Source organism: Branchiostoma belcheri, unplaced genomic scaffold, assembly GCF_001625305.1.
Source record: "Branchiostoma belcheri isolate BF01 breed outbred unplaced genomic scaffold, Haploidv18h27 scaffold26, whole genome shotgun sequence".
Taxonomy (NCBI): Eukaryota; Metazoa; Chordata; class Leptocardii; order Amphioxiformes; family Branchiostomatidae; genus Branchiostoma; species Branchiostoma belcheri.
The window spans coordinates 1,992,715-2,004,670 of NW_017803865.1; the positions used below are offsets into that span (position 1 = coordinate 1,992,715).

At 42.1% G+C, this 11,956-nt stretch overlaps 1 protein-coding gene across 2 annotated transcripts in view; it reads right to left on the bottom strand.

Moving 5' to 3' along the window:
• The window catches only part of LOC109471894 (microtubule-associated protein 1B-like), a 55,362-nt gene extending 47,825 nt beyond the window's left edge, over nt 1-7,537 (bottom strand). Inside the window, exon 1 of one of the 2 annotated variants that reach the window (XM_019771328.1) lies at nt 7,498-7,537. The gene's annotated coding sequence lies outside the window, so the exon portion shown is untranslated. The remainder of the gene's footprint in view (nt 1-7,497) is intronic. The other variant, XM_019771330.1, reaches the window with a different exon arrangement.
• Between the last annotated feature and the right edge of the window lie 4,419 nt (nt 7,538-11,956).

An 11,956-nucleotide genomic window follows, 5' to 3' on the forward strand; every position in this document is an offset into this window, starting at 1 on the left:
GGTTTTGGGGGTATTTTTAGTGTGTTTTTAGGCTTTTTTGGGGGAGGTTTCTCTTTTGCACTGAATTTTTTTCCCACCAAACCCAACTTTTGGTGGGAAAAAAAATTCAGTGCAAAAGAGAAACCCCGAAAAAAAAGCCTTAAAAACACACTAAAAATACCCCCAAAACCCAAACCTCTGCTTGGAGAGTACGCTCTGCCTTCAGCGGCGTCGACCGCGTTTCAATTGGCAACGACCATTTACGCGACGGAAAAGCACGGAGGCGCCATGGTTATAAAAATCTGACACCGTAACGGGCATTGCCAGAGAACTGATGTTCTAGTTATTCATAGTTGTTCTCTGTATCACTACTTACCACTGATTTGCTTTGATGACTTGGGTTACATTACAAGTCGTAAACTTTGCCGGTGCTTTCCACGGATCCAGTTATTTATGTACATTTTCGAAAAAAAATCAATAAAGTAAAGTTCGATGACCTGAAATTTGTAGGTCATGCCGTGAGAAAAAAAATGATAAACTTTGCTCCGGCATCCATGCAGCGAGATAAAGAATCTATTGCCGTATCGGGAATCGATGGTATGATTTAGGGGCTGTATTCTGGTTAAAGTCAAGACAAATTATAGCCATAAACAGTACTCTCGAGAACTTTTTCCAATCAAAATTACACCAGATTTTAAAACATACATCGGGTCTTTGACTCATGTATGACTGGTTTCTGTATATTCTAACGGCATTTCAACGTCTGCATGGTTCCTACTGATATATCAGTTTTTTTAAAATAATTTTCTTGTTTAATTTCACTTTATTCAGATAAATAAAACGTACAGATCAAAAACTTACATGCATACAATTCATGACATGTGAATAGATATACATAATCTTGAAAAATGTCGTAGCTCACAATCAAATAGCATCAAAATTATATAAGAGTTTGTTGATTTATGTAAAATTTCAATGAGATTAATAAGGAAAATCAATAAAGTTAAGTCTGATATATTAAGGCCATGACATGACATGAATTGTGATAAAAGATGATATATGCAAGAAAGATAACAGCCTATTATCGTATCAGAAATCGATGGTATGATTTAAAGTCTATATTTTAGCTGAAAATCAAGACGGATTAATGACATGGCTAATGGTACCACTGAGTATGGCCTCCCGAACACCCGCCGAACTCCCCCCAATCATGGTTCGGAGTTGGTCGGGAGCAAGGTCAGCTGTGGTTGGCTGGTGTACGGCGAGGTCGGCTACTGTTTCAAAATGTTGCTGGTTGGCTAGTGTTCGGGAGTAGGCCAACAGTGGTCGGGCGTGTTCGGGGGTCGAATTTGACTCAAATTCAATCCAATTTCGTATAAAGGTAGGCGTAGCCTGAACCTGGCCAGACTGCTCCCAAACGTCAGTCTTGATTGACTGGCTGGTGGTAAATGGTAAATGTACAAATATGTCAGTGTAGAGACTCCGATCTGGTAGAATCGGTAATTCTACCGGTAGAGATGTCCTTCGGAGTCTGTAAATATTCGCTCATGAATTTTAGAATTTGTATATGGGAAACCACTCTAACACCGCCGATTCTACTAGACAGGAGAGTGAGGAGACTCTACAAAATGTAACCTGACATATGTCAACGTCGATGACAAAAGGGACACCGTGAATTGACAACGTACGAGTTACATTAGAAAAACAAAATACTCTAGGGTCTGTCGGAAAACTGGATGCACAACATTTCTTTTTCGTACATGTAGGTCTCATGTTGATGCAAGTTTTCACCATACATCAAGGTGATCCCAGCTGTAATGATAATTTCACGGTGGATTGTTCCCGGTAATATTCCCTCCCCTCACGCCCCCATATTTCCGCTATTCCAAGTGCATTTGGCACTAGGGATGCCTAAGCATTCATTCGAATTCTATTAAATTCACATTACATTGTATAATTCAATTAGTATGTATTCATATCAATTAACATGAATTTCATACGAATTAAAAAAAAACTCAATATGACAATTCAACAATAAATGCTATTCACGTGACCCAGGCAGCAGTTTTGAGGTTTGGGTAAAAAGTGTCTGCCTTTCACGAAATTTGTCAGCTCTCTCTCATATCAATCCGTATGTTTTCAGTAAAATTCTTATGCATTTCATAAAATCCGTGTCGCCCCTCCCCCTGTGGTAGCTATAGCAGCAGAAGACCAGGCGAGGTCCCCGCCCCCACCCTGTACCTAATGCTCACTGCAGTCATTTAACGGATAATGTAGCAAGACAGTCGGGAGGATGCGCAAAGGTCGCCTCTTCCCGCTGGGACGGGGATTTTGCTACACGCGCTGCATTTTAATTAAGAGACGTATAAAGTTTGGGCGGGGGAACATAAATTGTTGTTCCACCTTCCCTTTTTTAGTTGTTTATTGTCAATGTGGTTATGACTTCGGTGTCATTTCCAGGTTTTTAGGTACTAGTACCTGGTGAGGTGTATGCTACGGAACCCCTAGCGACTGTCTTTGAAACTGCAGAAGTTTGTTTCTTTTCCACTGTAACAATGTGGCATTCGTTACACAAATCTTCACTTTGTACTTGCCCATCCCTCCTGTAAATTTTATATTTCTATACCGGGTACGTTTTCGGAGAGGTTACCGTACGTTCAGCACCATTACATAAATCTTCCCCGGTATATACGTTAACGTCTGTCAATGTTATATTCTAGAACATTCGCCTGTCACGTCAGAGAGACTGCGGTAAACAATATACGACACAGCTCACAATAAATGCCATAACTCCTCGGGCAGATGTGCCAAGGCATCAACCGTCGCTATCATTTATCAGTAGGCCTAGGTTTCGACATTTTTGTCAAGCCCCAGCGAGCTGTAATATGCCTGGTATAAAGCTCTGCATCATTTGGCAATTATATTTATTTTTCCACGCATTGTGGTTGATCCTCTACGTATGCATCACTCTGGTCTTCTGACTTGATAGTTTTCCTTTACTGTCCATTCCAAATCACCACAAGGGCTTTTAGACAATAGAAATAATTTAAAATTGTTATGAATATTCATAATTTTCTGAAAAGAAATGTAACTATTTTCAAGCTGGAAATGGTTACGATTATTTGCAGATAAAGTTGAAAGTTGCAATCAGTCGAGATCTTGTTTTCTAAATAACAAAGGATTTATTTCCAAAATAAGATTGCCCCTAATCCTGTAATCGCTAATCTATATCAAAAATGAAATAGCAGCCGCGGCAGAAAATGTCCATTTACTAAGTGCACACCACTAAGGGGGGGGGGTGGTAGGGGGCATCACAGGTTTCTAATGGCCTAGCCTCCGTCTGAAGAATGGTGCGTCCTTCACCCGAAACGAGCCGGCATCTCTTCTTCTTCTTAACATCCATCTTCAGTGGAGCATTAATAACACATAAGGCAGTCGACCGGGTGTATATCTTCGGAGGAGCGGGCAGGGATGCTACCCACAGTCTTCTGGGCGCTCATAAAAACGGCAGTTTGGAATAATCAAACATGTCGTTTACGATTTTTGGAAAGAAACCTACCAGGGAAAGAGCTACGTTTACGACACCGCATTGGCGATGTTTTGTAAAAACAGTTTTTTTTTCATTCCTTTCATATGTAATGTTCACTGAATCAAAACTATTTGTACAGTGATCGAAAACTTCTATTTTTCAGTGACAAATGAATGTTGTAATAGTTGGCAGTAAACTTAGGACAATGTAGGTATTATTTCTTGTTTAACAAGGTTTATGATGGAAAAAGATTCAGACACGTCTATTTGGCTGACAAAACATTACGAGAAGAAGAATGGAGGAAGAGCAAAATCCTGGCCGGGTCCCTCCTCTGCAGTTCAGCTGACATACAAGCACGCTGCATCAGGGGAAACATTGCTTTTAGATCCTTCTGTAAGATCTGGATCAGAAGGTCTAGGATACCCTTGACAAGGAAGCTACAACTGTAGAATGCCTGTTGTGTTTCCATCATGCTATATAACTGCAACAGCTGGGCAGCACCAAGGACAGTGATAGAAAAGCTAGACACCTGCCACCGCAAACATCTGCGTGCGATCACAGGTCTTCAATGGCCAAGTAGCAGGGTGACCAACGACACGCTGTACAAAGTCTGTAATACGGAACCTCTCTCCGTGAACGTTGAGAAACTCAGGCGGTCTCTGTTCGGACATATTCTCAGAATGCCACAAGACACACCTGCACAAAAAGCTCTGGAATTTTCGGGGGGGGGGGAGGACATTGTAACCTTCTCAGCTTACTGAAGGGAGACCTGAAGCGCAGAGGGCTAGGCCCTCCCACTATAGAAAAGAAACTCAAGAGAGCTCGCGAGGCAGAAGACACGGTGGAAAGAGATGAAGAAAGACTGAATGCGGCTACAGGACATTTCCACACGACTGTAGACGCAGAACACAGTAGATGATGATGATGATGGAAAAACATTTGAAAATGTAGGAACCTTACTTTTTTGGCCCGCAATGAGCACATGCGTCTTGACACATGGTGGTAAGACACATGGAGCACAGGTGCACCTCTGACCTCTCCACAACTTGTATATTTGCTGTTGTTAGAAGTATAAGTAAATTTAATAAGTAGTTACTGTTACTTATTAATTTGTATTGTTCTTGTTAAGCAATTGTTATGTATAATGTTGTTGAATCTTTTGTAACTATTAAGTTGATAATTGTATGTATTCTATTATGTGAAAGGACTCCAGGAAGATTAGTATACACAGCTTGTATAACTAATGGAGATTCCCAATAAACAAACAAACAAACAAACAAACAATGTTTTTTTCTCGCCCCATCGCATTAGATTTGGAGTGAGTGACTATTGCACCCAGAAACAGGGACGCGTTTCACTGAACAAGAAAGACATTCTATATATCTCGAGTTCAAGATTCTGCCGACCTTGCAGGTCCAACTCAAGGCCAACATAAAAAACTATTTGAAACTAATCGATGAACAGTGGCACCAACTGCCCACGCTGGAGCAAAATGACTGTCACAAAGCGCTGAACCAAATCAGGAGAACACAACGTTTGAAATAAGGTTTTCTCTGATGCAAACCTTGCTGACCTTTGTCTTGTTACCCAACATTTCAGAACCACTAGACCCTCGTGACTTGCTCCACCTCCGTAGATTCACTGCACTTATGTTAGATCAGGTGGGAGGGATATGTCAGAGGTGGTTGTCTCTAGCTAACGTTGACAAAACATGCATGAGAAAGCTGCTTAGTGTACAAGTACCCAGGGGAGGGAAAGGGCGGGAAATGTGACATCTGATTTCAAGGAATATAGGCAATACGTATACATGATGTAACACACCAGGGACTGTAGTTGTATATGTGCTACATTTGTGTGACAAAAGGGTCACACATAATGATGAAATACCTTTATTGTACATTCATGCCTGGAAGGGGTAGGTACAAGTCATCTATGGCAATCACTTGATATATAAGAAACAAATGTAGAAATATGTATGGTTCCGGCCTTTCGACATGTAGCTCTCAAGGCTACCCAATATTAACACCATTGCTCTTGTGTTGAAATATGAGAAGTGCTCGGGGCAGACGTCCTTGTAAAAAAAATTGTCTTTAATATTTCCGGACAGCGACACTTCATCGCAGATGATATCTCAAAGTCAAACCAATCTGTTGTAAGTAAAAGTACCCGGCAGCAAGAACCGGCGAGTAAGGCGTTACTTACTTGTGAGAACCATAAGATATAATTCTAACTTCCTTAGCGATCAATAAGAAGTGTGGGCTGTCGTGATAAGAAAGCCCGAGGGACCTTACGTGTACGGCTGTAGAAATGGAGATATGCTACTTCGGGAAGTCACCGGGCCGATGTGCTCTGAGGACAGCTAGGGTCAGTCTGGAAGACGTTTGGTTTCTTTAAAGTTATCTTTATTCATAACTCTCCTTCAGGCATCCATATCAGGACAAGATAAAGACCACAAGTGTTTTACCAGCAGCAATATACAGGCAAGACCAACATGGTATAGAGAAAATTAATTTAAAAAAAATGATACCTCCTAGCTTTCCTGTCGGCCTTTTTGGTTACTTTGTAGACAAAGAAATGGAAACAGACTCCGTAAAGAAACCGGTGTGCACTAATGGGCTGGGACGGCTGGACAACAATCCCAACACCGTAGAGATACGGGGGAGCCCTCGACGGTCCGGCTACCAGGCTATCTGATCAATGCCACAGACTCCCCATCTCGAACTAAGACGCTGTTAGAAGGTGTCGCTGACAGAGATAGATGACAGGAATGGCATCACTGAATTGATCGCATATCAATAACATGTAAAACAGCGGCAAAACATTACTCTTAAGAAACATACTCACCCACTTAGTGGCCTAACTGCCATTTCTGGGCAAAGATATTGAAAAAGGGGCCCCACGCTAGAGTCTGGACATTTGTGCCTTCTTAATTAAGCACCTGTCACACATTAGACTCCGATCAACAACCAACCAAGGGTGGCTGAAGTTCGGGAGCAGTCTGAGCTGACCAAATATAGACCATGTCTACCGTTTTATATACAAATCGAATCAAACTTAAGTCAAATTTGACTCCCAACCACGCCCCGACCACTGTTGACCTGCTCCCAACCACCAACCGACGTGTAAATCTGGTCGACGTGCAACAACCGCTGGGCTATACATCTGCCTGGATATGAGCATGAAATTGCGCGGCGGCATAGACCAATGCTGGGGAAGGCTAGCTTCTAACAGGCCACAGGGAGCGGCAAACTATGCTCCTTTAGCGCACGAACTGCCCTGGCATGTTATCTGTCTATTTAGCCGATTTCTACTCTTTCTATCCGCCTCTGAAGCCTGCTAGACGCTACTGAAAGGCGACAGCACGGCGCGGGGCCTTGCGCATTTCCTGCGGGCGGACAGGCTGCAGGGCGGTGATAAAGCACCGGGTGACGTGACCCGGGCAGGCGGTGTCGCACAAGATTCCCCGCCGATCACCGTGTCGGAAGAAATCCCGAGATAGTCGCGTAAACAAACCTTCAATTGCTCCATGCATTCAGTGGACGTTACAGCATGTAATAAAAGCAGACATATATAAATCCGATCTATGGCTGACTTCAGTCAAACATTTTAAGCGCCGCAACAAAATGTTAAATATAAACACTCTGTGTTTGTAACAGAAAGTTAGAGAAGTTCAATATTTAGCTCCAAGCATGGCACCGGTTTGATTTGTTCGTATTTTTAGCGTTAGATTTTCTACGGTCGCAGAAAAAAAACGCGTACCACCAGAGAAAACATACAAAACGTTGCGAAAAGTCATACAAAACAAGCTGGAGCTATAACATTACATCTGCTTGGAGGTAAAATATCTCTTCGACAAATCTAGATCAAGAGTGGATAGCGAAAATAAGCGAGAAAATCACAGATATATTGTAGACAAGGATAATCTCCATAGATACTAAGGTGGATAGTTTATCCATATACTTAATAATATACAAATAAAAACGGCAGACCTTGCTCGGTGTGCTCCGCGCGCGGTGAGATCGTCCGGCCGGCTCCTCTGGATACCGGCAGGTGACCACGCCCACTAGCTCCCAGAAACCTCTGCGATCGGTAGATCGATGGAAAATTATGGCATCGTGGAAGGAATGTCATTTTTTCATCTTCGCAAAAACATCATTATGATGTCCGTCGATGGGTGGAAATTGCTGAGAGGGTTTGGTTAAAACGGACTCACACTTCGCTTCGCATCTTAATATTTGGGTGGCTCGCACATCAATACATATAGCCGAATACGGCCTTCCAAACTCCCCACAACCATGTTTAGGAATAAGCTTCTAGAGCAAGACCAATGCCAGCTGTGGTATGTTGATACAGGTGGAGGTATTCAACTGTAGGCAATTTCCCGCCAAGTGAAGTTTTTAGTCAAGAAATTCGTACACCACTCTCCACTGGGTCGACCCGCCTTCACTAAAAACTAGAGAAAACATGTCCTATGCCATGTATGCGTCATGATCATATTTCCGTCATGTTCGTATCCTTAAATTTCTCATCTTTACATTTTCTTTGAACTCGAATTCCTCGGTGGTCTGGGAGAGACAGTCGGTGTAGAACTGATGCTCACCTCTCTACACTGTTAATGGACGAACAGCTCTGCAGATTGAAAGGTTCTCCCTCCATTAAGTGTTGGGAACATCGCTCAAACGGGCAGGTGTAAAGAACCCTTTGCAGTGACTTATGGCCTACTGCACGTGTAGCTGCATACGTGTTTGCACTTCAGATACAAAAGGCAAGGAAGTACAGTAGAGAAATATGTGATGTGGCGGTGGGCATGTCGTGTTAGGAAATCCAGATATATGGCTCTAACACCTGGGAATGGGTTCCTTTTCTAGCGCAATGGGAAAATTTAAGCACAAGTTGTCGAGCGTGCAAAATGCGTTAGAAACACCGCACGTTGGATTTTCATAGAACTTTCGTAGAGTGGAGATCTCTACGTATACGATACTGGTTCCACAGAGCACTGCAGCTTGGTGTTACTGCTAACTTATGCGGTTCCAAACAAAAAGTAACTGTGAACCAGTAACACTTAGCTTCGGTGCACAATGGACCGGCCATAATTGCCCTGATATGACCTTTGCCCGAAAACTTTTTAAAAGTTTGAAGTTGTCGTTTTCACTTGGTGTAGATTCGTCATGCATGGCGCACCTTCGCCCTCGATATTTGTGACCAAATTTTCGATTTTCAAATGAGTAGGTAGACAGTCTTTGAGGGAGAATTGCATCCACCAAATGTCACATAAACCCGGCATATTACGTGTGAAGTGAAACCCGCGACTATCGCCGCCAAGGTTATCCTGACATTGGCATTGGCTTCATTGGATTTTTATTCAACGGCGCGGCTAGACGTATCACGGCTGCTTTGCACGCAGACATCGCACTTAATCAATCCGCGGGAACATGGGATTAGCATACAACTGCTGACCCGCCGGGGAGGGTGCGTCCGATAGTTTACTAGACCTTGACAATGAGACACTATAATGTCCGGGTAGTAAAATGGGCTATCTTTCTTCATTGTAAGGTAACTGCATGCGGATGCCATTACAATATCTCCAATTACTGATTACAGATGTGAAATTACCAAATCTCCTTTTCCAGAGAGACAGGGCCGCAACACTGAATACCAAAATTTCTTTTAGCTTTCGAATTCTTACTTAATAACTGCAACGTTAGTTATTATTTGTAATCTAGATTGTATTGAAGATGAATGCCATTTTGTAGTTGACTGCACATTATATAGAAACGAGAGGGATTCCCTCTATACTTATGTAATAGATAAGTTCCCAAGCTTTAGACATTTAGATAGAATAGAAAAATTCGAATTCCTCATGAAACTTGACAAACCATGTATCATTAGCTCAATATGTTCGTACATCTATAACTGCGTCAAGAAGCGAGAAGAAGCTGAACCTGTAAATAGTAGATCGCATTAGTTTATATAGTATGTAAGTGTCATTACTGTTTTCTTTTCCCTGTTTACCCATGACCTGTACTTAGCTCGTTAGAGCACAAGCGTACAATAAAGGTCTTTCATTCATTCATTATCCGTCGGATGGAACGACAGAAGAAGCATGTTGGTAATCATATTTTAGCAGCGTGGGGCTAGCTGTTCGTAAGCCTGACACAAACACAAGATATATATAGTTTGCTTAAGTTATGTTCTTGCGATCCCAGAGAAGTAGAGGTACTGTGTAAATGTTTATACCATGTTCAGAAAGTTGTTATTTAATTCAAACAAAACGACATTGAGTCTAAAAATTATATTTCTATATCCTCACGTCATACTTCACTAACACTGGTATCTGGGCATCTAGAGGAACATATTGACTACGGTCCCATTCCCTCTTGGATAAAATTGTCCGGATCAAGCCGAGTTGATTCGATCCGGCTCCAAGTCAGCTCGAAGCCGGATCAGAGCGAATCAATTCGGCTCGCGATCCGGACAATTTTGTCCTAGTGGGAATGGGGCCCAAATCTGCTTTAGGCATTAGACTACAGATGACTGCATGGGGCTCCGGGCGTCCATCATGTTAAAATCAATGAAGGATAGGTTAATTCTCTTTACAAGAGTAATGGCTAATCTAATATCATACACTCTATTGAAGCCAACTGCATGATTGCACTTCGCTAGAAATGAAGCTTAAGCTGATTAACTACAACATGACCTAATTAACGTACATGCAGGCACTAGCTACATATATATATTATTGTCTTGTCTTGCCTTTCCTTTAATGCCCACGATCATCATACTGATAATTCTGGCATGCCAATTCTTGGCAAGACTCCGGATTGTAGAATTTGTACCATCGCACACCGCATCCCTTTTCAATACTCCTTTGCAATACTAACATTAGTATTACTAGATAGAAATATTAGCGGTTGCTAATATAGACAGGTTCGCAATGTAGTGTATTAAGCTAAATCGGCTACTAGTATTTAAGGTCTCATACGCCAATTTCGCTGTCCCATAGACTTACACCTTAAAATACGTAACTATTTTCGCTGGAATCCAATCAAAAAAACATAAATCAAGAGTTTTTTTTATTTCTATAGCAAGCACACAGATGTAAGGCAGTACATTGATTTGGCCATACCAAGGCCACAGCTTCAAGGCCACATACTCCTGTTTACCTGAGGGAGTATCGGTACGCTGCCGCCTGAGCTGTGTGTCCTTGAAATTGCTCAGACTGCCAACTTTGGTCTGAGGAAAGGGAAATGAGGTCACGGAGAACAGAACAGATTCGGTGGCACTGCGTTTTCACTGTTTAAGACGGGAATACGAAGAGATACAGAAAATGTGCTGTGTGAGCCCTTTCAAGGGGCCCTGCAAGGGGGGTCCCGACAACGCTAAATTCTGAGAGCCGGCTACGTATTGTGCTGAATTCAAGAAGCCTCTCTACGCTCTACGCTAAATTCGAAAGATTCCTAACACAGAAGTTCACTTTTAGTGCTTTACCTTTTGCAGGGTTCCTTCTCATCCTTTTTCTAATCACCACTCACCTTGTAAACAAGTCCCTTATCAAAAGAAAAAACACACCCCAAAACAAAATTCCACTTCTCTAAATAAGTGGTCCCATCTTTAGGACTACACATTCAAGAAAATACTGTTTTCTGAATTTAAAAAAAGAAGAAGAAAAAAACTTCTGAAGAAAGAAAATTATTAATATGCACATTTTGATTGGTTTCTAACCATGGTTTCTATCCCTCTGGTTGCCTAAAAATCGATAATGTGATTGTATCAATTTTAAACCCCCTAAATTAGCTGTGTCCAGGGGGAGGGAGTCTCCTCCTGGCTGTTATCACAACCAGTTTAAAAACTATTATAGTCTTATTGTCGGGAAATCCCAGCCTTTCTACAGGAACACAGTTCTCCCCTGCTAGCGTTATTGTATCATCCCCAACAACACGGCCTTGAACAGCGATCAGATAGCGCTCAAGGACAAACAGCTGCAACTATTCAACTTTGTACATAAGCAGCAGAACGTCTAGAGGAAAATCCGTACAGTATAACACCCTGCAAATTATGTTTGTGAAAACGTATTGAGAAGCATTTCATGAAGACGATCGACCCTGAATTTGTCGTAAACCTTATAAGTAAGTTTGTGGGTTTGTAGCACAAGTTCTACCCCGCTATTGTAACATGTACAATCCCCACAGCAGTTGAATACTAGTATACATACGGTGAAAACGAAATGTGATAGCGCTTAGTCTAAGCCGCTTGTCTTTTAATTGACCTCAGATTGGACAGAGGTGAATTGTTATCAACCACACCGCTAACGTAGCGACCTGAGGTTAAGCCCAATGCGATGCCTGTCAGATACGTCTAGACGTAACTGCGCAAACCCTCCTTGATTAGTGGACTCTTCCATGATGTCAATGTCTTTGCATTGCAGCTATGTTGACCAAAACTATTGAG